This window comes from Sinohyriopsis cumingii, chromosome 18 (assembly GCF_028554795.1).
Source record: "Sinohyriopsis cumingii isolate HCF-2022 chromosome 18, ASM2855479v2, whole genome shotgun sequence".
Taxonomy (NCBI): domain Eukaryota; kingdom Metazoa; phylum Mollusca; class Bivalvia; order Unionida; family Unionidae; genus Sinohyriopsis; species Sinohyriopsis cumingii.
In genome coordinates, this window is record NC_142978.1 from 70,951,706 (window position 1) to 70,979,546 (window position 27,841).

The 27,841-nt window shown below is 36.6% G+C and overlaps 1 pseudogene; it reads left to right on the plus strand.

Annotated features, from left to right (window-relative positions):
- The first annotated feature begins 16,099 nt into the window (after positions 1-16,099).
- LOC149776937 (uncharacterized) lies at positions 16,100-17,462 on the plus strand (annotated as a pseudogene).
- The last annotated feature ends 10,379 nt before the right edge of the window (positions 17,463-27,841 follow it).

Consider the following 27,841-nt stretch of genomic DNA (forward strand, 5'->3'; position numbering starts at 1 on the left):
TTGGGATTGTATTATTGTGATCCAACAAAATATTGTTGGCACATGACCACTAAATGGGCCACCACAGGCACATCAACACTTCCATTGTTTGATTTAATTTGGATTTCCACAAAAGTTCAGAACTTTAATCATTAGGACTTGCGTCTGTATTTATTTGGGATTTAATTTGCAATACCATGAGTTCCTTTTTTTTTTTAATTTGTACTTTGTATGCTAGGGAAATAAATTATGTTTATTTGTTTTAAGGTCATAAAGTCATAATTTGTCAGATTGGATTCTTACTGACAGCAGGGTTATATTATAAAAGTAAAGATCTTCATATTGTCCTAGGACTAAAGCTCACAATATATAAAAGCAACCAAAGTACAAGAAAATTAAGATTGAAAAAAAATTTCATTAACATTCACAGTCATCAAAATAAGTAAAGCATGAAAGTAAGTCAGTTATACAAAATAAACCCATTTCTAACAAAAAGGAACCATTTACGCCATTTAGTGAGTCTATATTTACCTGGACTTTAATATTGAAGCAACTATGCAAGAAATTTTAAATAAAAGTCCCACAAGGAAACACATTACTAACATTTCCAGAGAAGAACTGGATTCTTTACATATATTATCACAAGATGAAGGAATAATTATTAAAAAGCTGGCATGTTTACCACTATAATAATAACAAATGGTGTGGGGTTGCATTAAAGGGATAAAAAGGCAATTAAATGAAAAACATATTGCACAAAACTTTATGATGATCCTGCTCAGCAAATGAAAGAAACAATTGGCCAGTGTATCAGTGAATATCCAGAAACAAGCTACTCTGTACACAATGAATTTCCCCACAATATGTGTTCCTCAGTTTTACAAAGTACCCAAAACACACAAGGCTTATGATTTTTTACTTCCATTATGGTAACCAGGTAGACTTATAATTTCTGCATATAACTGTAACAATATTGATCATATTTTACAGCCTTGAATGAAATCTCTTCCTTCATATGTCAAAGATGCTGCAGATTTCATTTGTACATTGAAATCAGTTCAGATATTGGAGAAATCTTGAATTATTATAATGGTAAATTTGATTTTGTTTTGTCTGAAATGTTTCCTTTACAGCTGACAAGTTGAAAGAAATGGGGGATAAATGGGTGCATAGGAAGACCCATGAGACACACACTCTGCCTGCCATTCTTGTAAAATTGCTGATGGACAGACAGGTATCTGTTCTGCTGCCTTTGACCTAACAAGGTGTGAGACCTTTCCAGAGCAAACACACCTATAAAAAGAGGAGGGAAAATCCCTCCTCCTCATCTCAGCTCTCAGGTTCCTTCTTTGAGTATCTTGGGACTCAGAAAGGAAAGATAAACTCTTCAGTGCAGAAGGACACTCCTAATCACTGGAGCACATAAGGCCTGTGGACCCTTAAAAGTTGATCCAACCCAGTGAGAGCCTGTTAGAGTCTATTACAGAGGAGGGAATACCTGGGTGGCAAGTGAGTCATGCACCCCCCCCCCATGAGGGAGGAACATTCTCTCCACTCAGAACAGCACTCTCTTCAAGACCAAAACCTGTTGATGCTACAGAGTTGCTAAACTCAGTTCATGTATTGATCATTAGTACAGCTGGATCAGGAAAAACTCAATTGTTGTTGAATATGATTTGGAGGTGGTTGACACAGGGTCATTTGTATGTGCTTGCACTGTTGGCTGAAGATCAGCTGTGTTATGATGTACTCTGGATTTTAATGACGCGATTCAATCATCATTGAGTGGCAAAGCATGCATGGTTGACTTCTTTTCCACAATCGATGAAGCTCCTACCATTGATGACCTTGATTCCTGTGTGAATGATATTGTACACGATGATTCTTGAACACCAAAATTAATCCTGCAAGACTATTTTCACCAAATTGACACAAAACACATATATAACAATATATATAACCCACACATGCCTAGAGTGATCTGTGACTACTGTAACATGTTCATATGGCGTTGATGCACATGGTCCCTAAAACATTCATTGGACTTAGTGTACCACCGACCACGTGTGGGATATGTTTGCTGAGGTCGCAAAGGACCTATATAATTTTTTCACGATAAACATAAATTGGTAAATGAGAAAGCTCTGTTTTCTGCCATAGATGTCGTAGAGGAGTATGGTAAGCAATGCCATAAAAGTACTTGTGAACACACAGGAATTAATTTGTAATGTTATAGCTAGTTGTAAAAGTGTCAGAGATATGTTACAGCCAAGATAAATTGTACAAGAAAATCTCACAATGGGTTTCAAAAAATATTTACACTACTGATTTTACAAACAAATTGTTGCCAGGACCGCGAAAGCCATGGATCAAACAAAGCTAAGTCGCAAAAACCACTGTAGCTATGATGGGAACACGACAATCTGGTCTGATCAGTGCAATTCGAAATAATTCAGAAAAGGTTAGATGGCATGCAAGAGGGTTTCGGAGAAGGACTTGCAAATGTTCTGCAACAAGAACCATCTGAGACAATAATTGTAGGGTTATAGATCATTTGATTTCTCACCAACAGCAGAACCAGGTGATTTGTTATCAACTATTCCCGTGTCACTAGTGTATCTTCATGCCATAATATTCAGTTGACTAATATTGGTTGTAGTCTTGTGGATTTAGATGGGCACATTGTTGATCTCCACAGATTGACCTGACATTTAAATATAATGACTGTCATACATGGACATATAATACCAAGTGTGTGTTGTTAACTCTTGAAACCAGCTTGCATGACGTATTGTAAAACTGGCCTTGGTGATGTTGTCCAGGAATTGTTTGCATGTATGTTTTCCGAAAGTATGTGTGAATGAGGTTGGCTTAAAGTAGCCATTAAATGTTATGATCTCAATTTTCATTTGGCAGCATTCCCATCAGAGTCTTTTCAGGACTGAATAGGGTTTTGGGGGGTCAGTTCAAAAGCTTAGGATAATGATTTAGCTCTTTATTGTGCCACTCCATGTTGTGTCGAAGTTTTCCTAGTTACCTATCTTCGGGCTATCCTTACTTACAAAATGCGAAAGTTGCATGTGAACTTAGGTTGTTGAATTTTTCTGTTTCGGTACTGAACATACATATGGTTTTAAAGAAATGGAAGTATCGAATGTTGGGCATAAATTGCTGTTTTGTTGTTTTGGTTATCTTAATCAGTTTCTGATGGTCATTTGTGGCAATCCCATGTCTAGTAGCAGTTTTCTGTCTGGGACACATTCCTCTTCCCCTCCTCTATCTCCTCCTTCTCTACAGGTTTGTAGTCAAGTTTGTAGTCACCATCTGATTCAGAGCCATTGTCTGGTTCTGGGTCTTCTTTAGTTTGCACTTCTTGGTCAGTCTGCCGGAGTGTTGTGGTGGTGTGAGGGAGAAGCCCTCATCATGTCGGAGTGGTGGTGACTGGAGACTTGTGGAGTGGAAATGGCTTCCTTTATATAGCATGTGTAACAAGACTTCATTGATCTTTAAGGTATCACGGTACCAATTGTTTCTCCATATACCTCAGTGCTAATGTTCTGTGAAATAAATATACTTTCTGTCCTACTTGGGCATGCATGTCACACACTGCCATATAGAACAATGCTAGATTGTCAATTTGACAATGACATAACCAGGTACTCCATTGCATTTAAGAGAGATAACTCTACTGGAACTAGACAGTGGTTAGAGTTATCTAGTCACAACAAGCACATTTTCAGCCATGTGTACCATATTTTAAAAAAATCATAAAAAGTACAAAATATGATCTAGATAGAAATTAACACAAACTCACATGTTGCCAAGAGGCTCAACATTTTTTTTAAGCCAAACAGAAAGTACAACTCTTACATAATGCACCAATCACAGCTAGAGTTGTTCTTTAATTCTGAATACAATGTTCCATACACCTTAAGCTCCGCCCACCTGGACTTGTGCAATTGGTACCGTTATACCTTAAAGAGTACCTCTCAGGCAAGCGTTATGGTGAAAATGCTAATTTATTCACATGAGGCCAAAGGCTTGCAAAAATAATGGTGTTCATCTAATCTACAACTTGGCATTGAAAAGGTCATCTAAAAAATCTTATCACCACCTCTTTAACATGAATGTTGGCATTTACATGTAACCTTTAACTAAAAAAATTCTTGGTAATCATTTAAATATGCAGATATTGAAAAAAACTTGATGCTTCCATGTTTTTTGTAGAGTTACTGCAATGTTTTACAGGATGCAATATATTTATGTTTTGTATGAATGCAACTACTGTATATACTCAAGTCCAAACTGTAGACGAAGATTTGCCATTGATCTCTTTAGGAGTAATCAGTAGAACAAACAACATAGCCCTGATCTGCCAGTGCAATATATGATAGCAGATTAGGGTCAATGCTGTTTATAGTTGGACTTGACATATACATGAGTGTACTCTGTAATCTCCCAGTTTTGTTTGACTGGCTGATGTCAAATCATTGACCAATTGGACATCAGAATCTTTCCTTAGTAAGAGTTAGAGTGTAAGAATTTTTCATGTAATCCAGGGACCAGACATAGAGATTGAGTTTGAGTTTCTACTCTCATCCAATCAAAAGTTACATTTTGATATTAAAGTTGTTTGAGACTGGGTTTTGAAAATATATTAAGCTCAAGCTAAAACTCACTTTAAGACCTAGCTGTATCTAAAATCACATAGTAATGTTTTAATTAAATGGGTGGATTTACCTTGAGGTTATATAGTCTTTGAAAATTAGGTCACTATTTCAGGATTATTTGGCCACTCAGATCTCAGATCATGCAATAATGAAAACCAACAAGACATAAAAGTCTGCGATATTTTGCATGATTGAGTGACCTTATATATTTTTCTTTCTTGTTAAATAGACATGCCTTTATTTTTCAGAGATACTGTGTATGTGTTACATAATGAAGGGTACTTTAGGTATTTTAGAGATCACTACTTTACACGAAGAATCCATTACATTGACGTTTGCAATTAGAAATGAAAACTTACATAAAAAAAGTTTTGAAAGAGACAAAAATAGCAAAGTTCAAACATGGAAGCAATAAAGTAAAGGCAGATATACTTATATCCAGAAATATTTGAAATCCAAAGTTGATGAAAGCAACAAATTGTATACATATATTATCAACACAGAAGAATGGGACTTCAAGCCATGAGAAAGAGGTAAATGTTTTATGTTTTCTGGACAGAAGAAGGAAAACAATGGTCTAGAAACCTCAGCTCTCATGAGTCTTCTCAAGCTCATCTTTACTTGCAATCCATTTAACGGCTGGATGAAAGTAGAGAAGGGCGACGATTTTGGACATACACAAAATCAAGAGAAAGTTCATTATAAGTTTCTGCCCTTTTTAAGTGAGTGTAAACATTTTTTAAAAAAAAGTGATTTTTCAGCTCAATAAAAGTTCTTTCTTTTTAAAATTTGAGTTTGTTTTGAATTCACATCTGTTACTTCATCAATAAATATGCATTATATCTAGAATCAATTAACCAGAAAAGAATGTACTAATAGCTTATAAACATATTTCCTTGCAGAAAGATAAGTGTGCCAAGGAACCTATGATAATGCTTTCTGGCTGCCATAAAGCTTTCCTTATAATCTTCATCTCAGACTCTAAGGATAATAATTCATAATAACTTTAAGTTGTTATGTATATTGAATTTGTATTGTTTGTTCGCTTTTCTCAAGGAATATATCTTGTGTATATTTGATGTTTGTAACTGACCTTAGTCCAAAATCAAATTAGTGGTCTACCTGGCTACTGACATTTGTTTTGTAAAGAACATAATACATGGCTATTTTTGCTCTTTGCAGAAGTTAAAAATAGAAATTGATTTTAAATAAAATGTAATTTATTTGATAGGAAAAGCATGTGATACAACTACTAGTACCAATAATAATTTTAATTCTAATGATAATTAATTGATCCCATATGACAGTGGTATTGGTGATGTCCAATATGCCAGCCATGGCAGTCATCTTGCAAAACTTGTTATTGATAACCCTGCAAACAAATGATCATATCGACAGGGTATTTATACTTACACCTGAAAACTTCTTACGATGTGTAGTTGGTCCCAAACAAAAATAATGCCACACGTACATCCATTATGGCTGATGCATCGGACAGCTTCCAACTCTTGTTATTGCTTCCTCTTCTGAATGGCTGGTCATCTCAACAAGGTGTTTTCATTGAATTATATTTTTATTATGGTAATTAGTTAGTCCTAAATGAAAATGATGCCAATCTGAGGTCCAGTATAGCTTCTATGGTAGCCATCTTGAAAATCATTATCACTATTCCAGAACAGAACGTCATATTGACATGAGGATTTAACGAGAAGACTTATGTTGACGTCTAACTGGTCTAAATGAAAATGGCACTGATTTGACAGCCTCTATAGCCACCATGGCAGTCATCCTGAAAATCATGTTGTGCTCCTCCTAAATGGAAAGTCATATTGACATGGGGTTATACCAGATGACATCTTGTGTCTTGTTTGTCCCATATGGAAATGGTACTGATTTGATCTCAAGTATGTGTTCCACAGAGGCTGTCTCCTTTTAGATGGTTGGTCATATGAACATGAAGTTTTCTAAAAAATATAACTTCTTGTGATATCAGGTTGGTTGTAAATAAAAATATTGTTGATCTGACAGCCAGTAGAGCCACCATGGCAGTCATATGACAACAATAGTATCCCCACTGAAGATCTTGTTTTCAGTACTTCTCCTGTAAAGATGGTGATATCTCCAGGTTTTTTTTACATAAAAATGTCTAATGTCTAGTTTGTTCTAAACGAAAATGGTGCTTATCTTTTATCCAATATGGATGTCACACTCTCGCTATTGCAAAATCATATTGTCTTGAATTCCTGGAAAATTGTGTGGTCCATTTGAACATCAATCCCTTGTAGTGACTACTGTTTATATTTAGAATATTAATATCATGAATATCATGTGATACGAGAGAAATGAGTACAAGATATCTGACAAGTGCACACATGTAGTTGTGATATATAAAATAATCATTTGAACCCTTGATGTGAAAATTATAGCCCCAGGTGGTTTACTATTGAGGTTGGTATTTCATAATCAGAGTACTGCACATATATGATTTATTCTTTCATAACTATAGGGTAGACTCATAAAAGGACATGCAACAAAACGTAAATTTTGCTAAACTGGAGAATAAGTGTTCTCATAAATGATTCTGAATCTCAGACATATTTGCAGTTGGAAGATTAGTATATAAGGTATAGATAGATATAGAGGAGTATGCCTTGCGGCAGACATTTAGCATGATGTCCCACCAAGTCACATTATCCTGACACCAGGCTGACCAGTCCTAACACTAACATAAGTACCTGGCGAGGCAGCTGCTAGTACCATTTTTATAAGTCTTTGGTATGACTCAGCTGGGGATTAAACCAGCGTCCGCCTCAGATGCGGGAGGTCGTGGGTTTGATCCACGGCCGAGTCATACCAAAGACTTACAAAAATGGTACTAACAACTACCTCGCTTGGCACTCGGCATTTACAGGTTAGTGTTAGGACTGGTCGACCTGGTGTCAGAATAATGTGACTGGGTGGGACATCATGCCACATGCCTGGGGCATGATGCCCCAGTGCTAGACATCACTATAAACTGCCACACTGCAGACATCGTAACAATATGACTGAAAAATTGTTAAAAGCTACATTAAAAATCCAAATCACACACACACAACCTCCTTCATCTGAGGCGGACACTCTAACCACTTGGCCGCCAGAGCAGTCAGTTCATGGAGTAACGCCGACTTATGTAACATATCATGTAATATTAAGATCAGTCAGTAACTTAAATAAAACAATGCATATCCTCGAGGCTCTGCAAGATGGGATGGGGCTATGTAAGCATGTGCTTCAGCGACTCAGAAACTTGCATTTATGCATAGTAAACAAGAAATAGTGAAACAATGAATTTCTGCAGAGAACCGTGCTCTGCTACTTTCTGATAAAAGAAAATTAGCAACTGAATATTATGAATTTTTTACTTTTATATGTATTTATCAACTCATCACATATCATCGATAGCAGTTAATCAGTAATAATTCCATCAAATGTTTCCACAAAGCATAATGTTTCATCACCTCAGCATACGTTATGATACAAAAATAACCTAATTTGATGAAAACAATGAAAGAAAGATATAGTGCATAAAACTTTGTGTGCATGTGTGCATGTCTCAAGGTCATTAGGCATTGTCTCTTTTGATTTCAGAGAATTAAAAGTTTCTCTTAATATATTCCGATAAAAAATCGGAATACCTAATTTCTTGCCAATAAACTCAAACACCTATCAAGCACTTTAAACAAACAAAATACATGTATCTTGTACCACTTATTTTGGGACAGTTTATTGTTTTCCAAAAAATATTGATTTTCAGCAGTCAGTTGATCAATCATGTAACTTTTGTCTATCAATATAGCCAAGCCATGTGTTCATGAATGTAGCTTTAATTTTATAATTTTTTTTTCCCTGATTGAAGTTGATAGGGAATTAAGCAATATTGATGTCTGTGTATACATGCTGTCCGTCCATAGACAAGTTGTTTTCCTCAACATACTGTGGTTTGTTCTTCAAATCTGTTACCCGATTATGATATAGTAATGGAGAACTGCTACGCAAATCTAGCCTTCCCAGGATAAAACTTGTTAGCTAAAAAGCTGTTTTCTGCCCACCTAGCTGCAAGTTAGATGTGATCTGCCCTAGCTACATGGCTTGGCGCCAAATCCAGTGAATTCTACATTTACTATGCCTGATTGTACATGATCTCTACAGACAGAAAGTCGTCACAGTCAACATCAAATCATTTTGGAAGTTTTCTTATTTAAAGCAAGTTGAAGGAGTGTTGTCTTCGAAGGGATAAATACTCCATCCTTACATTTCCAACTTTTCAATTCTTCTGGCTTTTCAGTATCATCACTTCGCTATCCTCAAACACTTAGGTGCCCTTGGACAATATACCTGCATGGGTCATAATGACATTCTTTCACACTGCTATAACTGTTTTTAAACAGGTGCAGGTCTGGTGTGTGATATACAAAAGTCGTGCAATATTGCTGTATAATTTCTGCTATGACAGGATACATACAAGGAAACTTTTCTATACTAATCTGGTCTTAGCATCCTTTGTAACTGTTTATGAATGACGCTCTACTGATTTTACCTGTATAGGCTGGTAATTCGGCCTTTCCTACAGGTAACAATGTTTACAAAAGATTTTATTGCATCCACATTTTAAGTATCACTAATGAAGCTTCATTGCATTTTTATGTGCATATATGGTGGATACTATAAAACAAATCCTCAGATATATTGCTGTAAAGTTTCTGCAGCTTTTCATTGCATTGCTTAGTCCTAGTGTCCACTTCATAGTTACTATAGCAATGCTTCGGCTATTTTACTTGCATAAGTTGACTTCTCATACAGGTAACGTTTATTAAAATTTATATTTTTGCCTCCACTTTGTAAGTATTAATAGTGACATTACAATACTATACCTGTATGGGCCACGAGCGCCCTTTTACAAGTAATTGTCAGTGTGTAGCTCTGCACGTACACTCTGAACTTGAAAAGCAGGACATGTGCTATGCTACACCTGCACTATTTTATCTTAAAAATTTAGAACATGGACAAGACCAGACTGACAACCACTCTATGTGTTGCTTACTCTCGTTGTTAGTTTCAGAATACATATCAGACTTGCATATTATGCAAAAGTCAATGAGCAGCCTGACTGGGGATCCTAAAAGAGAAGGAGCAGAAGCGCATTATGAAGGACGAGGGTGTTATCAGTTTGCAACAATGATTAAACACCATATGACTTGCTTATGACCAAGATAGCAAACAACTGTTTCAGTTGCCATCTTGCATATCAGTTTCACTTACCGCCTATGTGGATCAATATCCTGTACCATGTTCCAACCCCCAAAACTGGACAACATCATACCAGCCAAGATGGCCCTATTCCATTACAATGGGATATTCTGCTATGACCACAACTGATCATACAGTATCAGCCGCCAGAGGAATGAGCTTTGTTTAGTTTCATGAACGTGATTTATACTGGCACTCTCATGTATAAGTTATGTAAGGCACTTCCTATATATAATGCCCAGCTCCGTACCCAAATATCCAAGATATGTTGCATCACCTGTTCTCTAGCCTTTGCCACTCAGAATGGATCATCAACATTCATCTCCAGCTACTTTGCAGGTATCACGAAGATGACAGATTCACCACCTTTATCAAAAAGGAGCGAAACTTTAGTCTGTGGTCATACAAGTCCCAAACACCAGTGTTCAGTTGAGATATCCCACAGTCAATCGAGATATTACACTTTTGGGGATGAAAAAACAATCCTCTATATGGATGGATTGGAAGTCTCTTAACGTCAAACAGTTTACAACATCGTGGACATGGGCCCTGTGCTGGATCTAGCATTTGTGGTGATCTTTTCAACAGGTGGAATACAGCTTATCTTCTCAAATCCAGAATCCTACAAGGCAGACTTGGGATTATGTTTCTTGAATGGTTCTGGTCTTAAACACAACTGCCCAGCATAATCTGGCTAATGCTGTAACAGCATCTATGAACTTGCAACTGGTGGAACTAGATGCAGTGCTTCCTACCACAACCTTAACAACCATCATAAGGGCAAGCCAAGATCACAACCTGTATCATCTTATCTCCTCTTTAATGATCGTTTTGACAAAATCCGCAAACAAGCCAACAATGCTCCTCCCTCTCAGTCTCAACTATAGTTGAGGGATTTGCAAGGCAATCAACAAACTGATCACAGGCATGTCCTTAGAACAGATGCCACTTGGAAGCAGCCTTACCGAATTACAATTGTCGAAAGCCACAGTTCTCCCATAGTAGACAATAAGCAGGATGAAAGTGATCATTTTTGCCTGGTGACTCTCCAATAGAGCATCCCTATCTAAAAAAAATCAAACCATTTTCTTGCCTCCCTTTTCACAGATCATGGTAGGGGTAAAACTCCAATATGCTCTGTAATAATTGGGAAAAGATTGGCCATAATGACCTTTGATCCAACAAGTAGTTTCCGAGGGACTCATCGTTTTCAGTGCAGCTCCTCCTTCTTTGTCCAGGGTTCCCTCAGCTACAAATGCAGCACTCTTCACCACGCTATAGACGTAAAGAGTACTCAATCAACTCATTTGCGCCCCTAAGTTCACAATGGACACCACGAAAGGTTCTAAATGTCATCCTGTAGGGTTACCACACAACCACTGTGGACTTGCAAGATGCATAGTTACACGTCCCTATTCACGTGGCTTCGAGGATGTTCCTGCATTTCACCTACAAAGAATACATTCTACCAAAACAAAACAGCAGGTGAGTTATATGTTTGAACAAGACATGATATCCTTTGCTACTCACTTTATTAGCTACAGTTTCCTTGTTAACAAGACCATATCCAACTTCATTCCATCTCAAGCTTTTGGTAATGTAGCAATGGAGTTCAACACTCAATAACGAGAATTGAAATCAATACACGGCTGGCTTCCTTACTTTAATGGGACAATACAACTACCATATCTCAAATGGCAAGGTGGGACCAAGGACTGAGACCTTTGCATTCTTCTTTGTGTTCTTTTACAAGTCCTATTCCAGGCCAGCTAAGTGAATTAACAGACAAAGGGAATGGTCACCTAATCCCTCAATTTTCTCTCAAACATCTGCCAGATGGGATCAGCTGTTGAAGAGCGAATTCACAACAAGATTGAATAAATCTCATTCTTTGTTTCCCTGATCGAAAGGCCTTGGCAGTCTATACACTTTCTATTGATTGGAGCGGCCTTGATGCATGCACTTTCCAGCCAATACCTCGCTGTTTCCAAAGGTGAAACAGAAAGCAAGAGGATCAGATTGTCACTTAGTTCTGATTTCCTGACTCAAAAAGAAGAAAATTATTGGATCAATGACTACATCAATCTGGCAAAAGAAACCTACATGAAAATTGAGATATTTCATCATCTGCTTAAGAAACCACCTCTGTATTGTAATAAACAAACACTCTGGAATGGAGAAATCAATCAAGTGAGGTGGTCCTAAACTCCAAAGGCACACAAAGACAAATGAAAATTTTCACACATCGGTATACTCAGAAACATTTTATACTACTGCAGACATCAAATAGCTAAATTCTCGTTTTAGCTTCTACGGCGAGAAATTGTGTGCACCAAACCTAATTAAAGGATACAATATTACGATCTCTGGCACCGTGCATCATCGTGGAAGAAATTATATTGAGCAAAACAAAGATCTACCCTGATCTTTTAATTCTGAGTATCCACATCCAATGACGTTGGCTCTTTTCCCAAGTGGAATTAATTATGGGTACTAATCTGGGTAAACAATACAACATTTTAACTGCTCTCAAGAACATTCATCTCTCATATACACTACATTAACGAACGTCATGCAGAATCCACGAAATGCAGACTGTCAGTGTATCCGAATTACATGCAGCTCAGACAAGTTGGGTCAGTCTGGCTCATGCTGGCATCTGCATCTGTTGTTAAGAACGGACTCCAGTTCAAGGGGAATCATACTTTTGTAATGTAATTCCTGTATACTCAGAACACTTTATCTCGAGTCATTCAACAGGATCCAGTACGAGTTCTGAGGTGTTACTTAAGAAGGACCGAACCTTTCCGTCAATGGCGATCACGCCACTTCTTAAAGCTCAGGATGAAATATCAGCACATATGCATTCATCCTGGATAAATTGGAGTATTCGTTCGGCATATCAGAAAATAACTACGGACCAAACGAATTTTGTTAGAATCACGGCTCATGAAATTAAGACAGAGGTCACCAACATTGCATTTGGACGAAACAGATTCTAAAGTCCTATTATCCATGCCATGGGATGGAGATCCGAGTTCACTTCTCCAGCTTTTATCTCAGAGATATTTCACCCTCAATGGCTAAACTCGATCTGGTGGGACCTAAAGCCTTGACGCAACAGGCTACCTTCCCGGGTCGTTCGACAGTTTCAGTAGGATGTGGTTTTATGTCTTCTACTGGATTTTGCTAGTGGGAAATTTTCTTCTTTCAATGCCTCTCCCCAACATATAGAATCTACTCTCCATATGAGTTATCTAGAAGCTCTACCACATACTTCATGGGACAGGAGATGGTCTATCTGATGGAAGTGGGTGTATATCCCTCCATTTCCTAAATAATCTCCTACTGAATTATGATCAGGCAACGTATTTGAAGAAGAAATCAATTTTTCTAGAAAATATTTTTCTTCAATAACGTCGTGTATACTCTCTTATACGTTAATCCTCTTTTTCATTGCTACAAAAGCCAATTTATCTTTGATAATATAATTTGGGGTGTATTCTCTAAGTAAAATCAATAATTTGTCGTCAGTGAGTTAGAGTTGCACTTTCAAAAAATTAAGAAGTCAAACTCTAAAGTTAGATAGAAAAAAATAAAACCAGTATAATTTTCAGATATTATTCTTGGGTGAAACATGTAACAAATAAATTGACAAGTTACAATTTGTTCTAATTAAATCAAATAAAATGTACAATGTTGACATTTTAAATTCATTATTTGATAAATACCAGAGTTCAATTGTAAGTCACATACCGGGATAAAAAAAAATCCAGAACCATCTGAGTCAAAATACCCTTAATATGTTAATTCCACATCTCTTACAAATCAATAATGATAGTTAAGTAAACATTTTTGTGATTCACGGTATCATTTAAATGTCACTATCTGATGACATCTGGTTCAAAGTCCCAGAATTCATCCTCATTGTCTGATAAAATTCTAAAATCCTCTTTCGTCGTCTAGACATTGAAAATTGTCGTCCAGTCGTCGTAAATATCGTCCATCTCCGTGTCCTTGTCATCACTGTAAAAATCGGGTGCTCGTTTAGAGACAGAGCTTGAGCCCTGTAAGTAAATGCTGGATCTTATAGTCTTTGAAATCTATTAAATGGTGCAACTGATAAAGTATCAATTATGCGGCAAGGTCACCGAGAGTTCTAATAACCACTCTGTTAATTGGCACTTAACAAGTATCAAACTTAAGTGACAAAACAAAGAGGGTTCTGCCATTACAGACTGTGGAATTACGGTGAAACCTTCACAGGAAGACGTAGAAATCTATCTGGCAGTGAATAAGTGCACATATTAAATCCGTGGTTCGATCAAAAGGATTATCCCTTAAAAACAACGTTTTGATGGTCTTTTAAAAATTTCTGTTTCATGACCTATTTAATCTAAATTACAATTTTGTAAAAACAATTTCATCATTTAAATTATTTATGGAAAATAATGAATTTAACATGCTTCATGTATAATAAAATTATTTGATTTTGATAAACAAGTGTACAAAATATATCTAGCAATCATAAAATTATTCGTCCCATTATGTTTTCAATAACTTTTGATTGGATATTTTGTTCTGAATAAAACAATCTTAAGTTTTTCCATCTAAACATTCTTAGATTGCAATTAAATGTTCAAGACTCGCATTTCCTTAAATTAAGATGTGCTTTACTTACTTTCTGATCAAACTTCATTCTTGTATGAAACAAATTTTTTAACTTGTAAATGAGTCAAGCGGCAAATAAGAGCTTTTGGTCCGATTGGTTAGATAATAAAGTTGTATTCAAGCTGAAATAAAATATACTGTTCTTGCAAAGAAGATAACAAATTCAAAAGGAAAAAGTAGTGAAAGCTGACATACATACAATACATCACACAAAATCTCATTCAGATTGCAATACAGGCTGCAAGTACTGTGAATCCGGAGAAGAAACATCTGAAGAAAGTAAAGCCATTTTTAGTAAGAAGTCCCTAGGTTACCATCATAGTCCAGCTGATATGGATGCTGAATCAGAAACGGATATTTCTCTTGCAGAATTGAAAAGAAAAGCTTCGTAGAGCCAACAGAAGGAATGATGACACTAATTCAGACTCAAACGTTTATGAGGAGATCAGAAAAGTAAACAAAAAATCCAACAATCATGTAACGAAATAGATGAAGATGGTTTCAAGCAGAATGGACAATACATGAGAGTACATGTTGACAATAGAGTTGTGGAACACTGCAACATTATTGCTGCTTTTGGCCAAGTTGAGAAACGCCAACAAATGTCCACAGCAGCAGCTTATATAAACCTGTATATGTTCAGTATATATGACATATTCTGCATCAGTCCTGAAGTTGAAGTTTCGGTAACTTTAGAATCATTGATTTTAAAGAAGGTTGGTCGAACAACAGAAGTAGTTGATTTTTCAAAACTAATGGAATCTTACCTCTAAAATGCGAATAGCACATAAGGAAAGACAAATACAAAATCAGTGACAGTGACTACACTCCATCAAAATGTGATCTTCGTGCTACCACTTCAAATACAAATAATGCAAAAAAGACAGTGATTATGTCCTATTAAATGAAGATGTTTCCAATTCTAACACAGATGACTATATATTGATTGATTACGAAGTAAAAATGGAAATTGGTTGGAAAGAGAAGAAATAAAAAGCCGCAACCGCATATCTCAGATTGAAACTGGAAAAAGCAATGAAGACATAAAAAGACAACCAATGAAAAAAAGTTTTACAAAAATAAGACAAAATGCAGCAGAATAAAGAACAATCCTTTGATTAGCTCTCACAATGATAAACCAACGGAACTATCAAATGCAGGGGATATCGGTGACATATCACACTTTGGAAATAATACAAATATACTGAGATAAAAATGAAAGACAACTCTGGTCTTTCAAAAGCAGTAATATGCTGCATAAACATCACACCATTCTTCTGGGCGAGCTCTAAGCAAGCAATATGATAGAAAGAAAGACGATTGACCCAGATGACAACAGTTTAATGGCTGATGTTTTAGAACATTTGGACCATTATATGTCAACGAATGGTCTGAGAGCTAACATAGATAAGCATCTGGAGAATATTATGCGCTTTGTTACTTTTACGGAGAAGCTTACACGTGAGGAAGAATAAAACAGTTTGATTAAAATGATCAACGCAGTAAAGAAAGATGGACAGTGGAATTCAGATATGTTGGATTTTGTTCCACTGTGCATGGCGAATATCTTGAATCGTCAACCAATCAACCAGATCTGATATCGCCATCCCATACAGAACGAATTGCTATTGCACATATTCAAATAAAGTGTAGAGATCAGTATAATTACGTGTAAAGGAAAGAATTATGCAAGACAAACAAACAAGACTGATGTCCAAATAGCGTGATGTGCAAGACATATTATCAACAATCAGCTGCTACTGATCTAAATGTTCCTGCAGTCGATGAAGTCCAAATAGATGGTATTCACTTGAAGACATATTACCCAAGCTACAGGATGAAATGTGCACACCTTCCAAACATTAACCTATAGGTTACAACAGGATGCTAATTATCAAAGTCCGAATCTAAAGAAGCCTTCTCAAGAAAAGGTCTAGAGAAGTGGTAGGCAAATGTACGTAAACAAAGGAAGTTAAAAGGCGATGATTTTGTTAAGAAGTATGGAAAAACAACTACAAGAACAGTAAAATATGTGGACTGCTAACGTTGCATATTCAAGTAATCAGGACAAATAACATGATCAGCGAATGGAAATTGTGCATACTTACTTGAGTTTAGGTGATTATGAGAAGCAGAGAAGTTTTGTTTGTCGGCATGTGGAGCAGACAGAACCTGAACGAATTTAGGAGAAGAAATGTGTATCAGGCATTTTACACAATTGTTGGTCAGGACAAATTTCATGTGTGCTAAATACTTAATCCTAAGTAAATCAGACATTTGCAATACAATCGTCGAATATGCAATGAGGAGTAAAGAACATTGAATTTTTGCTGGTATAGATGGTGGGAGCTTATACCCTCCCCAGTAAAACACCAGAAACGTTTGTTCATCACCACATCAATAGTTTTGCTACAGCTGAACCGCATTACACAAGAAAAGACACAAAACGGAAATACCTTTCACATGACTTAAATATTAGACGAATGTACTCACTTTACGTACAAAAGTACAAAGAAGCTGGGAAAAATCTCCGTTCAGGAAAAACTTGCACAGAGACATTTTCTTCAATGATTACAAAATGTCGTTTTCCTTCCCAAGAATGACCAGTGTCCAATTTGCAGTGTCTAAGAGTACCTTAAAACAGAAGGAAAATTGGAAGAAATAAACAGAAAGAAATATAATGACTACCAAACTAGAAAGAAAATTCCCCGGTAAGAAAATGAGAAAGACAAGAAAAGCTCCAAATCTGATGCAACTTCACATCTTTTAACATCTGACTTGAAAGCTGTTCTACCTACTCCTTGCTTTGTAGGAGACTTGTATTATAAGTGAAAACTTTACTGCTACAGGTAACATTCTCAATACTTAGAGATGGTAATGCAACTTGCTTTCTTTGCAGTCAAAAACAAGGGGGTAGAAGTTCTTGCGACATTGGGATCTGTCTTATCTTGCATCTAACCTTTCGTACGAGCAGGATTTCAAAGAACAAGAAAGTCACTGATTATTCTGTGGAGGACAAATTCAAAACCAATTTGTATCATGTGTATTGCTAAACTGAATTCGAAAGGTTGAAAACATGACCTGCATTATTCAGAAATTTTTGCTCTCTTTAATGGACTCGGGTGGTAAATCAACATTATCATGGTTGACGATGGCCACAAATAGTGTTCAAAGTACTGTTAATGGTTTATTCACATGGCATATAGCATCACAGCAAGGTGTTTCTGCACGCGACATATATTTGTTGCTTTTCAAAATGCTGAACGAATAAATTCACACATGCACAGTATAATGATATTTGAAAAAAACTGGATTTAGTGAAGTTTCATTAAGGATAAGTGGACAACAAGAACCATCTGAAGATATATTATTGAATTTTGATCAAAATCATGTTGCAAGTGAATATCATCGTTTGATGACATTCATTGGACGTGATCAAAATGTGGATACTGGTTTGCAAATATCACAACTAGATTACACAACTTTATATCCGATCTGTTACTTTTTGCTGGAACACCTGGATTTAGTCAGACAATCTGTCGTTGATATACGCTTTCGAGCTCGTGTGACAACATAAGCTATTGCTAATTACAGTACAATCGCTGCCATCATCTCAGGCAAAACAACGTTAATTGAAGGTTTTGGTGGATGAATGAGAGTTATTGATGCTCCAGTAGAAAACATGTAATTAAATCACTAATGATATTATAATTGCAAATCATCATGTTAGTGTCAGTCTGACTCCTGGACAGATTGAAAATCTACTATCAGTATCAAAAATGAATTCTGGAACAAAAATAACACTAAGAAAGATCAGATCACAGGTGGTCAAAATAAAATATCACTGACTGAACGTCAACTCAAGCACTTCACTAACGCCAAGCGATCAAATACCGGTGTTAAATTTGATCTTTCTCTGGATGCCATTAAAGACGCAGTTAAAACAGGTGGTATATTTCTACTTCTTATAGCTATACCAGCGTTGATAGACCATGCAGCCCCAGCTGTTGCAAAAGCAGCTGCATTTGGCGCGGTTGGAATTGCTGCTGGAATGGCATTCATGAAAGCAACAGGAAAAAGAATAAGAACTTCTAACAAGGGTGAAGTAGTCTAAGGTTACCAGGAACCCCTCATTGGTATGGAAAAGGTCTGAGACTTCCAGGAACACTTCGCTGATTCTTCCTATGTCCAATTTTGATTTACTCGATGCTGCTAAAAAAATATATAACGTTTTAGAGGTGTTTTATGCGTGATCAATTACCAAATCAACCAAACAATATTGACGCAGGTATCATTAATCTCGATGGAAGTTCTGGCCCAGGTACTCATTGGGTTTCATACGCAATTGATCCACGTGTGATTGTTTATTTTGATTCGTATGGATTAGCGCCAACAGTTGAATTTCTGAAATATACAAACACGATAAAAATATTCAAATTTGGTATTCAAAATTACCAATATAAACAATAACAGATCCGCCAATATGTGGCCGTGAATTAAATGCTTTACTCGACGATGTATCATCATCAACAATATTATCCAGAACGTCGTGCACGATTATACAAGTGGACGGTATAACAATCCATCGTTGTTTCAAACAGATCTGACAATATAATGGTTGATATTTACGGCAGACCTTCTTCTCAACAAAAACGAAAAACGAACGGAATTACTCATGAAAATGTAAGTAAACAGATTAGTGATGAAATATCTGAATTATTAAATCTTGCAAATGTAGATCCAAACAAAGTGGTTGTATTTCAAGATAAGCAAGGAAAATTAAAAACAAGTAAACGGACGCTGCCATAACTTTCACTTTCACAAACATTACAGTCACTAACACTGCTTTCATTTTCACGATCAGACATAATCTTTCTCAACTGCCTCACACGTGTGTTTATAATGTTTTTGTTTCTTATTCGCGAGCAAATTCTGATCTATTTTTTTTTCTCAATCACGCGGGAAAGTGATGCGAATTTTTTAACTTCTGATCCTTTGACCGAAGCCAAGGATTGGAACATAGTTTGTTGGTTGATCTTAATGAACCCGTATTCTGCTGGCAGTGTATATCTATCTTCAAATTTTCGTTGCTATATTGATTCAAAATCGCAAATAATTGTTTCAGGATTTAGTTCATCTGATATTTATATACCGCCATGTTTGATTTTTTAATTGCAGGGATAAAAGCGTTAATATTTTCGTAGTTCATTATATTATAAATATATGTTTCTATTATATTTCTCAGCCAACACGGCATAATGCAATTGTGTATTATAGCGCAAACACAACCCCTAGATTACTAAATGAACGTTTTACTTACCTGTTCATTCCCACGAACACACTTCCAGAATCACTGGGAGAGAGAAATTCTGGTGTCTTTTATAATCATGAATAACGCTTATGCAGAATGTTCACAAAAAAATCACGTGATTGAGTCATTCTGGAACTCAGGTTATTCTGCCAATCAGTTATTCTGGAACTCAGTTATTCTGGAACTCAATTATTCTGGAACACATGTTATTCTTGAACTCAGGTTATTCTAAAACTCAATCACGTGACCCAGTTAGTCTGGAAGTGCATTCGGGAGTGAACAAGTTGTTGTTGTTGTTGTTGTAGGGTTTAACGCCATTTTCAGCACAAGATAGGCTATATATGGCGGCCAGTATTAATGGTGGAGGAAGAACCCGGGAAAACCCCATAAAGGACCACCGACCCACGAGAAGCTACTGAGAAACTTTCTCACATACCCACATTGGCCGAATCCTAGACTCGAACTCACGCAGACAGAGGTGAGATGGCAGTGATCCGTAACGGAAAACGCTTTATACCGCTCGGCCACTTGGGGCCCCGATTTAACAAGTAAGTAAAACATTTTCTTGCACTGTGTGTGTTAATTGCCACACATTATTGTATTAATGATGACAAAAATAATCTCAATTAGTCATATAAATAGTATGGAGTAACAAGCCCGATAACTACATAATTACTCTACCGGAGATAGCTTTGCTTGACAGACTTATCTCCCTTCATCTGTTTATGTCTAACATAATCGGGAGCTACTGAAATGTTTAAAAAAAATCTAATTGATACGCAGTAACAAGCAGGGTAACTACTTAATCTACCGGAGAAATCTTAGTTCTCTCCCTTCATCTGTTTGTATCTAACACAATCGGGAGATACTGAAATCGTATTTTTTGTTTATATTTCTTCGAAAATGCTGATCTGATAATATTGTCTATGACATATTGCACCAAACGTGGGTGAATATCAAAATGTCTGCCAGCTGCATTTATAGAAGTAAATATTATTTCTTCGCCAGTTTCTGTATTTACAGATGTAACCACACTAATTTTTTTCATTTCCCTGTATCTCCAAATTTGTAATTTTGACTTTGTGTAACAGCTTGTAAATTATCAAAGGAATTATTGAGATTACTGTCGTTGACCATCTTCGATTACTCCGTGATAACACTCGCAGACGAATTTATGGCAGAAATTATTTTTCTTCCCCAGCAGAAAATTTGAATTAACCAGCCTTTATGACAGAACCGACGGTTTTTTTCAGTCGACAGTGCCTGATTACACCATCTCGAGATGCCTCATAATTCTTGATGATGGGATGTTTTAAAAACTCCATTTTATGTAAAAAAAATTGTCTAAGTAATTATTTTGATAAATCTGGCGAGATAGTCTTTTGCATTTTTTATAACTGTCAATATTGTCTGTGTTATTTTTTTAAATCATAATGTCTTTTCAGCTCTCTGTATTTTTTACCACTACGTTGCACACACAACTGCGTTTTCCCTCTAACCCCAACACCACACTTTAAACACGGATTCGGTCCTAAACTCCCTCTTCGTACACTTTGTAATTGAAGTCCACAAAATCCGTTTTCGCAGGTTTTGTTACAGGAAGTTGTAGAACCTATCATTAACCACCTGCATTTATTATTTGTTTGAACCTTCTAAATCTAGATTCGACCTTGACAGAATAACCCCTGACCCAGGTAGAGGAATTTTAGCTAGTCCATCAAATAATAATTAATTAAAAGTGTTCGTTATGCTAAGGAAGATGGTGCATCTCATGTGAGGTCAACATTTAGAATCATGCACAATAACGAAGTCATCGATGCCACAATGAACGACCAATGAGCGGCGACGATTATTAATTATCTCGACAATCAAAGATATTTTTCAGAGTAACATTTATTAAAGAAGTCGACGATACTTGGATTGTCAGTGACAAACGAGACTCTGTTCGATTACAGCAAGGTATTGGCGATACTGTAAAATTAAATAAAAATTCCAAACAAGAAATGTTGACTGGTATTGGCAAACCGTATTATAAAAGAGCGTATCCTGTGACCGCCATTATTTATGCAATATATCAGCTGAATGATAAACCCAGCGTTCATCATCTCAAACCAATGAAAATTTCGAAAATAAATTCTGTAGCCGAACGAGTAATGGAACGTTTTACAAACGCGATACGTGGAAATGGTTTAACGGATGTAAGACGTAAAAAATAAGTAGGCAGAATCAGTCAAGGATAAAGGAACTAAAATAAATGATGTTGCTAAATTAGGAAAGAATTCAAGATTCATAATAAAAGTAAGAACAATAACAGAAGAGATTTTGTACGAATCGAAATAGAAATCGAAAGGAGCTTCGATTGAAATTATTGATCATAATGCGCATGCGTAGACTAATGCTATAACAATATATCCACGAAATCGAACTTTTCAAATTTACAACGGTGATATGTTTGATTTTATTAACGAAATAAGTAAGAATGATCCAGTATCAGTATAGTTATTTCAGAGTTCCGATGATGGAAACTATGATCAGTTTGAACGACCTAATGGAGATATTTCTCGTACAACATCGCTCCACAAAGAAATGAAAGATCTTGAGTCAAAGTACAACAACGACCACGAAAAGTTACTCAGTAATTATTTTACGATTCCATCAATCGCTGATTCATTTTGCTAGCGAGAGATTTTTCTGGAAGCCAACGAGGTTTGATTTTCTCGATGATATAATATCGAGTTATGTCGAATATGGACATGGTGGATTATGGAAAACCAGAAACGATTATAAAGATGCTATTTTGGTTGATATGGTTGCATGCTATTCCGGAACCTTTCTTGAAATGGGAGAGTGTTCGAAATATTATGAGCGATTTGGACATCCAACACACGAGATAACCAGAGTTTCGCTAAATGGATCCTTACCAGATTTAGACCTGACTGGATTCGCTTGTATCGAGTCATTTAAGTTTGCCGAAGATCTTCATCCGAGTTGTTATGTCTGGTTTGGCAAACATTTTTCAGAAAAAATGTGGGCACCAACTGTATTATTACGGTATATGCTCGATGTAAAAATACTATTATCGTTAATAGTAAGTGAATCAATTATATCATATAGTCCGCAGAAACAAGTTTGGTTACCACAGCAAAAGAAATATTCTGATGATGAAAGTCCTGATGTAACCGATTTTGAAAATAAAAACGCAAAAGATCTTGGCAGAACTATAACTGGCTAATTTTGCCCAAGGAGGATCATATGATCATAAACGACATTGTATAAGATTAATTGTAGATGTTGCTGAACTAGATTTTATTATTACTGATACAACGAAGAGAAATATATTTGTAAGTCGAGAAACAGTTTTCTTGCCAAATGGAGCTAAATTAGGTACAATTATGAATTATATTGATGGTGATTCACGCAGTTTTCTCATTTAAGATCTTCAATGCTCGCGTATGTTTCGATAAATTTATTATCGATGATAAACATATTTCCAGATACTGCGGTTCGAGTCACTACAGGTTCATTTTATATCAATAAAAACCATAGAGCAAATGGAGAATAAAACAAGAAAAGATACTTAGTAATTCTGAATCTACCGACGTTGAAATCAAAAATATTTATTACAAAAATAATCATATATCGAAACTGTCATCAGCACCATCCGTGTATGATCCTATAGCTAGACATACGACAGTTTATCTCAATGGGCCTGGAGTTCTGGTAAAACAACACGTGCGATTGAATTTTTTCGTCAGAGTTCTTCAAAGTATGTTGATATGGTTATTTTAACACCTACACACAGATTCGCCAGAGAAATGAACGAATGAGGAGTTAAACCTTGTACTTATCACATCTTTTTTCAGTGAAGAGAGATACATGGACTCCTGATCGAATGGGTGAGAAATATATTCTAAAGATTATTGTTTGGGATGAAATATGTACAGTGCCACTAGAAACACTAAAAACATTTCTTGATTGGTTGTTGACAAAAAATACTGCTGTAATAATGTACGGCGATCATGGTCAACCATCGCCTTTTGCTTGATTGTTTCCACATAAATGGCTAAAAAAGTTCGTCGATTATTTTGAAATGACCGATGATCATAGAGCGCTTGATCCAGAATTAAGAGAGATTAAGAACTTTAATCAGACGACAACCAAATAAAATTCAGTGTGAAATAATGCGGGAGATAATTTCAGAAATACATATAAACAATTTTTGAAATTTATGGAGACCAGATGATTTGATAGTTGCAAGTAGAAAGATAGCTCGTGATACACTTCAACAACAATTATGTATGTTACATAAAGAAAAAATTTCAAATATACCTGTACCATTGTGTTATCGACCAGCAGATACGCGACGACAAACAATTGAAGTTGATATACCAGAATCTTCAAAGAAACAAAATCTTGTGTTAAATGATGTTGTTTTAGTTCCTGACAGTGTTGTTGAGGGCACGTTAACACCTGACGGAGTGAGGGACAAAACTCCGTGGATTCTAAGATATGCTATAACGATTCACTCGTCGCAAGGATTAACTATTTCTGAAACTAATATTTGGATTATTGATGATCGCATTCAATGGTCAAATTTAGTTTATCTCTCAGTGTCTCAAGTCTGAATATCTCAGCTGCGGAGGGTTATCATATTGTGGCAGTATTGAAATAATAATCCAAGACAATTTACCGTACACAGAATTAATAGTAGTCTTGGTCACATACGCGAAAATGTGATGCTGACCTGCCTTACCCTTCCCTTAGATACCGTCTTCTGGCAAACATCGCACTAGCGACAGAACCTCGCTACGTCGCTATTGACACCAGGTCAATATAATTCTCCTAATACCCTATCTGTTGTTTTCTTCATACCTAAATGACCCACCATACTCGACTCGTGCGCAACCTTCAACACATGGGACCTGAATTTCTGGGGACCACTAGTTGCAAGAACTTCCTATCAAGTGAAGAGTTTTACCTGTACATTAAACCTTTTCGACGTAGAAATTTAGAGGAACCCCCGTTCTTACACTTCTTCATGGTTCCAGATAATGCTAAAGATGCGTCACGTTCTTGTTCATTCAAAAATTCTGCGCGGGAGATATCGGTAATGGCTTCCGGTACTTTTAATTTACGTAGCAGTTTTATATCCTCCTTTACCTGAGCTCTGGTTTGCACTGCTTGCATGATCAGGAATTGCCAATCATAAGTTCATAGATCGGGTTGGCAATGCACAACGCATCCACGGTCCTGGTTGAAAAAGGTGTTTCGATATCTATCCTTTCAATAGGGACGTGGTCGATTGTTTGGTCCAGTAGCATACAAGGCGATTTAAGCCCAAGCAATTGGTCATCGCGGACGAGGCTCAGTTTCACGACTACATTAGTGCAACGTGTGTCTCGTAAAACGGTTACTTCTTGTCCGTTGACAGTGCCATTTGCGCTCGGTACCCTTGCCTCGGGGAAAATACACGTGCCGATCAATTGGGTAGCATAGCAACTGAACTCTGCATGCACCACTGGCTCGTACACTGCTTCCCGCTTAGCCTGCTGAAAATATCGAGTTTTCCATCTACCTACCGTCTGCCTCCAATTGCCATCGTGACTCTCTGGACTGGTCCCTTCCACTCAGGACAATTGGGGGAGATATGTCCCAACTCCTTGCAAGTGAAATACTGCTTGTCCTTATGTCTTCCTTTGTTATCCCTACCAGGTTCTTCAGGTTCCTTGGGTTTTTGGTCCTTGACCTGATTCCCAGCTTTGCTGTCTCTCGAGATGACATTCTGAGAACCACTCCAACCTTCAGCCAATAAATCCACCTGTGCGGCCATGTCATATATATTTGTGAAGGACTTTTTCCTCAAGAACAAATATAACATCTTGCCACAAGCTGTCAATAGTTTGTCCCGAAGCAAGAAATCAATAAGACCCCCAAATGTCCCAACGACTTTATCACATTCCACCCATCACAGCAAGTAATTGTACGTCCTACTAATTGAGTGAATGTCTAGCCTCCCTCGGGTTTGCTATACTTAAACTTCTTGCGAAACACTTGCTCGATTAGACTGTATTTCTTCAGAAGTGCTTGTTTCAATGTGATGTAATTCAGTGAATCGGCCGCGGATAAACGCGAATACACGTGGAATGCTTTACCATTGAACAACACGCTAAGATGAAGTGACCAACCGTCTTTTTTCCATATTTGTACAGTGGTGTACATTTCAAACCTGTTTAGATAACTATCCATGTTATCTTTGTCAGTTTAGAATCATGTTCCCCCTCCCTTTTAGTTTGCAATAGCTCAGAATATCTTTGATACTCCCTCACCCTATTTCTATCTTCTATTTATCAAGCTTCTAACCTCACTCGTGTTTCCCTTTCTAACTTCCTATCCTCTACTTCTTTAAGTAGTTCTATCTTCTCCCTTTCTGCTTCCCTTTCCCATCATATCCTTTCATTTTCGGCCTGTTTTTCTAATTCTATCTTCTCCTTCTCTAATTCTATCTTCTCCTTCTCGGCTTGCTTTTCTAATTCTATCTCTTCCTTTTTAAAAGCCATTTTTCTTTCTTCGGCTTCCCTTTCTATCTCTAGTTTCTCCCTTTCTGCCCTCTTTTCTTTTTCTATTAACTCCCTCTTGGGTTCCATTTCTATTTCTCTCTGATCCCTTTCCTTAGCCTGTTTTTCACGAACAAAATTTCTAAGGGACTCTCCCTCATAGCCAAACTGTTTCCCCAGTTCTACAAGTTCTTTCATTTATGATATTTCAAACATGACCAACTTAAAGTGCAGTATTATGCAGAAAATGCGTAATTACTATAATTTCAACGAACTGTATTTTCCATCTCGGAAGGCAACAAAAACATGAAATGTGTACAAAAAATAAAATTAATATTATATGATTACTTAACCTCACTGTCTTGTCAAGAGCGTCTGAAACACACAAAAGATCATACAAGAATAATGAAACCATAATTTCAGTTCTCCATTAAATTTAAATGATCCCCCTTCTGACTCCATTTGTAACATGAAAAGGGGGTGGGATTTCGGACTTACAACAGAACGCCTTTGATGGTGATACAAATACAATGTTTAATGACGAATGACTTGAATGAAAAAAGAATTATGATTAATACGTGTGTATAATATCCAAATATTGGATCATTTAACATAATCCACGTGAACTAAATAATGAAAATACAAATAGATGACCTTACACAGTACAAGGACAAAGGGTGAATGATTCACAGTGATTTCACAATGAAAGAATGGTGTGTTTTACTCAAATATTAAAACCTGTGGTATTTTACTCGTGTAGTAAAAATGTGTTCACTCAAACAGTGAAAATGATGAAAACAAAGGGACAGATTTACAAAATATCTTTACAGTCCCAAAAACACACTGGGTATTACAAACCCCAAAGATTAGTCCACGGCTAAAATATTACATGTATGGAATTATACACTCCATCACCAGCACACTTGGCTAGCAGACACACTGGTCAATCAAGCAGTCAGTATTACACGTTGGTCAATCAAGCAATCAGTGCCCACCAATCTCGATCAGCAACGCCCGATCACCTGCTACTTGACCAGCAACACTGTTTACTCAGCTCCACGGCTGCTATGGTTCAGCTTCACATCTGTTATGGTCAACTTCAATGTTAGCTCTTCCGATCACTCTGATACTCTGATAACTCTGGTCACTTCAATCAGCTATACAACAGCTGCGACTCCAATCACTCTGGTCAGCTAAAGATACATCTAACACCATGTACTATGCATGACAGGAACATATACTATAAAACGTAATGACGTTATATAACGTAAGCTACACAGATTACATTATCGGCACAATAATTACAACAAAAAAAACACAGGGGCCCCGAGTTGCCGAGTGGTCTAAAGCGCTCTCCGTTACGGATC